Here is a 5,000-nt window from a genome sequence, read left to right on the forward strand (position 1 = left end):
ACTACTACTACTACTACTACTACTACTACTACTACTACTACTACTTTACTGCCGTGCCTCCTCACCGTCTAGCTAGTTAGTACGAGTATTAGTCCCCAAACAACATTACCAGGATCTAAAGGTCTGTTGCTGCTTGATTTTCCTTTGTAGTCCTTTGCAATCTCCTCCTCTTCCTCCTCCTCCTCCTCCTCCTCCTCCTCCTCCTCCTCCTCCTCCTCCTCCTCCTCCTCCTCCTCCTCCTCCTCCTTCTTCATTAAACACCAGGATAGTGGAACAAACCACTAATCATGTCTTTCTTCATTTTACACTGTTCCTCAATTCTTCTTCTTCTTCTCCTTCTTCTTCTTCTTCTTCTTCTTCTTCTTCTTCTTCTTCTTCTTCTTCTTCTTCTTCTTCTTCTTCTTCTTCTTCTTCTTCTTCTTTCTCCTCCTCTTCCTCCTCTTAACTACCCATCCATTCCTACTCACCCCATAAATTTTACGTCCAAACAATTTTCTTTTTTTCTTTTTCTTCTTTTTTTTCATTGCAATTTTATCACCCAGGAGGCTAATTATCATTCCACTCACACTGGCCAAATCTCTCTCTCTCTCTCTCTCTCTCTCTCTCTCTCTCTCTCTCTCTCTCTCTCTCTCTCTCTCTCTCTCTCTCTCTCTCTCTCTCTCTCTCTCTCTCTCTCTCTCTCTCTCTCTCTCTCTCTCTCTCTCTCTCTCTCTCTCTCTCTCTCTCTCTCTCTCTCTCTCTCTCTCTCTCTCTCTCTCTCTCTCTCTCTCTCTCTGTGTGTGTGTGTGTGTGTGTGTGTGTGTGTGTGTGTGTGTGTGTGTGTGTGTGAGGGGGGGAGGAGGGCAAGAAAGAATACTACATACTTTTCTCACAAATTTTCAAACTTTCTTCCTCTCAAGTGTATGGCACAATCACGTTCCTTATTTGGCCCTTCCTCTCCTCCTCCTCCTCCTCCTCCTCCTCCTCCTCCTCCTCCTCCTCTTCTTTAGCATCATCATCCTGTCAAAAGTTGAAAATATGTCTTTATTTCAAGTTCTATTCTGTTTGATTTCCCAATTTGTTGTTATTATTTTTTTTTTTTCTTGTTTGTTTGTTTGTTCGTATTTCATCATTTGTATATCATGTTGCTATTTTTTTTCTTCTTCTTCTTTTCTTCTTTTTTTATTACTTTGTGTTGATTCCTTTCCCTGTCTGCATTCTTTTTTGTCTGTTTTGTCTTTGTCTGTGATTTTGTCGTCTTGTCTTTGTCTATCTGTCTGTCTGTCTGTCTGTCTGTCTGTCTGTCTGTCTGTCTGTCTGTCTGTCTGTCTGTCTGTCTGTCTCTCTGTCTGTCTGTCTGTCTCTGTCCTTGTCTCTCTATCTTTTTTTGTCTGTCTGCCTGTCTGTCTATTTGTATTTTTGGTCTGCCTGTGTGTCTGTCTGTCTGTGTTTCTGTCCCCTTCTCTCTCTCTCTCTCTCTCTCTCTCTCTCTCTCTCTCTCTCTCTCTCTCTCTCTCTCTCTCTCTCTCTCTCTCTCTCTCTCTCTCTCTCTCTCTCTCTCTCTCTCTCTCTCTCTCTCTCTCTCTCTCTCTCTCTCTCTCTCTCTCTCTCTCCATTGTCATTGCACCGCCTCGAGAATCCAATTATATGACGTAAGCTTGAAGATCCACCAACATCATTATAGCCAATCCAATATTCTCTTTATCTGCACGAAGGCTGACACGCTCATTGGAAAACATGATGGTACACTGCAAGAAAAAAAAAAAAACATAATAACGATAATAATGTCAACAGCAAGAACAACAACAACAACAACAACAACAACAACAACAATAATAATAATGATATGTAATTGTACGCAAGATTTGAGCTCTCCACATCAAAATAATACAAAAAATAAGACATTTTGGTTTTTTTTTTTTTATTCGACAGTACATTAGTATCACCATTTTCATCGAGGCAGTAGTAGTAGTAGTAGTAGTAGTAGTAGTAGTAGTAGTAGCAGCACCAGTAATAATAATAATAACAATAATACTAGCACTAGCAACACAGGACAAACTCAAGGACACAAATACAGGAGAATTTTACAAAAGGTTGCGTAACTCTGTCCCCAGATCACAGGTGAAAGATTAGACCATTACCTGTAAATGGCCAGGCTGAGAACTTTGAAATGGAGCACAGGCGAGGTGGAGGAGTGGAGGTACTCAACAAAGGTATAGGTGGAGGAGGAGGAGGAGGAGGAGGAGAAGGAGAAAACAAGGTAGATGGTGGAGAAATAGGAAGGAGAGAAGAAAGATGAAAAAGATGAGAAAAGGAGGAGGAAAAGAAGAATTAGAAGGAGAAGAGAGAGATAGAAGAAGAGGATAAGCAAGGAGAGAAGAATAATAGAGGAATGGGAGGAGAGAGGAATGGTGGAGAATGTGGAAGAGGAGGAACTAAAGAGGAAAAGATAATGATAGCAAGAAAAAATAAAAACACAGTAAATAATAGCAATAAAAGAAATACACAATAAAGTTAGTAAAAAATAAAATGAGTAAAAGTTGTAGTAGTAATAATAATAATAATAATAATAATAATAATAATAATAATAATAATACCTGCAAAAATAGTAGTAGGAGAAACATATTGTGAAATGGAAATATAGAGAAGAGGATTAAAGAACTGAAAGGTGATAGGAAAACAGACTGAACTAAACAGAAACAAAAAGAAAACAGAAAGAGAAGGAGAGTTTATAGGAGTGACTGAATATACGAGTACATACCAAACGACCAGTGAAGGGAGAGTCTGGAAGTGCAAAGAAGAATAACCCATCAAACTGAAGGATGATAGAAAATATATATAGACTCGATAAAGGAAGAATAGGAAAGTAGAATGTGTAGGAATTATAAAACACATGCAGAAAATTTAGTCCAGGTAAAGTTTGTATGTGAAAATTGATAAACTGAACTTAAAGGTGATAAAATATTAAAAAAAGAGAAGGGAAGAAGCTGCATAAGACGACGAGAGGGAAAGGAGAATGATCGAGTGTGGGTGGAATGAGGAGTAATGAAAGAAATATGAGAAGGACAGGATTAGTGAAAAATAAGAGTCCACGAGGATAGAAAAGAAGATGAAATGAGCTGAATGATAATTAAAGAATGGGTAAATTGAATAAAGTAAATGGAAGAGAAGAAAATGTGAGAGTTGAAGGAATGAGAAGTAACGAAAGGAATAGGAGAAGGATAGAACAACTGAAAAGAAGAATCCGTAAGTATAAAAAAAGAGAAGAAAATAATAAGAAAAAAAGAAAAACTATACAAAAGGAAAAAAAAAAGAATTAAATTATAAATATAAAAATATCAACAGTTAACAGAAAATGTACATAAAAGAAAAAAAAACATAAAATAACAAGCTAAGTATACTAGAAATTAATAACAAAATAAACAGACTAAAAGAGGAAAGGAGAGAAGAAAGAAAGGAAGGAAGGAAGGAAGGAAGGAAGGAAGGAAGGAGGATTGACTCGGAGTGAAGGGACTGAAAAAGACTGAGAAACACTGTAGAAAACTGAATTACTGGATAATCTTTAACCAGTAAACAGGAGTGACATTCTGAGAGAGAGAGAGAGAGAGAGAGAGAGAGAGAGAGAGAGAGAGAGAGAGAGAGAGAGAGAGAGAGAGAGAGAGAGAGGAGAGGGGGGGGTGCTGGAGGAAGACTGGGAGTTTGGAGGAGAGATAGATGGAGACATTGAGTTACTAGGAAGGAGTAAGATAAAGTGGAGAGAGAGAGAGAGAGAGAGAGAGAGAGAGAGAGAGAGAGAGAGAGAGAGAGAGAGAGAGAGAGAGAGAGAGAGCTTGTGTAGAACGGGAGAAACCAAGAACAAGAATAAATAACGGATGAAAGATAGTTTTTTTGGTTTAAGGAAATAAAAAAACAATAAAATAAAGAAAAAGCAACAGAGTAACAATGAAGCGATGAAAGGAGAGAGAGAGAGAGAGAGAGAGAGAGAGAGAGAGAGAGAGAGAGAGAGAGAGAGAGAGAGAGAGAGAGAGAGAGTGGGAGGGAGATAACATAGCATAGAAGACTTACGAAAGGAAAACGAGAAAGGAACAGAGAGAGAGAGAGAGAGAGAGAGAAACAGAGAACAAGGAAAGACAACAAAGAAGAACGATGAAAAAAAAGGAAGAACAATAGGATAGGAAAATAATAATAAAAAAAGAATAAATCGGAGAAACAAAGAATAAAAGAAAGAAAAATATAAAAAAAACACAAACGAATAAAGAAGGAAAATATAATTGAAGGGAAAGATAACAAGATGGCGGATTTTGGCTTTTTGTACGAGGGCGTGAAGGGAAACAGCAACAAGAGCAATAAAATAATATGAGAAGTAAGAAAGGGGAAGAGAAAAGGCGCCTGCACATCACCACCCCCCCCGGCAAGACACGTGACTCAAGAGAAGAAAGGGTTAATTTTATCCCCCTTTCCCTCTTCCTTCCCCTCTTCCCCTTGTTATCCTTCTTCTTCTTCCTCCTCCTCCTCCTTTTCCTCCTCCTCCTCCTCCTCCTCTATTAGTTATCACCCTGTTACCTTCTTCCCTCCCCTCTTCTTTCTTTCTTTCATATTTCTCTTCCTTTCTCCTCTTCCTTCTTCTTAGCCTTCTTTTTATCCTCTTCCTCTCTCCTTACCCCTTCGCATCTTCTCCCTCTTCTCTCTTATTCCTCTTCCTTTCTTCCCATCGCCTCTTTTATTCTTCATCTTCTCCCATCCTTTTTTTTCCTTATCCTTCATCTCTTCTGTCTCTCTCTCTCTCTCTCTCTCTCTCTCTCTCTCTCTCTCTCTCTCTCTCTCTCTCTCTCTCTCTCTCTCTCTCTCTCTCTCTCTCTCTCTCTCTCTCTCTCTCTCTCTCTCTCTCTCTCTCTCTCTCTCTCTCTCTCTCTCTCTCTCTCTCTCTCTCTCTCTCTCTCTAACTCCTTATTTTCTCCTCTTCTTATATCTAATTTTTTTCTTTTTCTTCCTCTCTTCCCTCTTCGTCCCTCCCCTCTTTC

The 5,000-nt window shown here is 39.0% G+C and overlaps 1 protein-coding gene across 3 annotated transcripts in view; it reads left to right on the plus strand.

Moving 5' to 3' along the window:
- The window catches only part of LOC135104133 (FMRFamide receptor-like), a 159,283-nt gene that overhangs the window by 99,335 nt on the left and 54,948 nt on the right, over positions 1-5,000 (plus strand). The window lies entirely within an intron of this gene.

Source organism: Scylla paramamosain, chromosome 10, assembly GCF_035594125.1.
Source record: "Scylla paramamosain isolate STU-SP2022 chromosome 10, ASM3559412v1, whole genome shotgun sequence".
NCBI classification, from domain to species: Eukaryota; Metazoa; Arthropoda; class Malacostraca; order Decapoda; family Portunidae; genus Scylla; species Scylla paramamosain.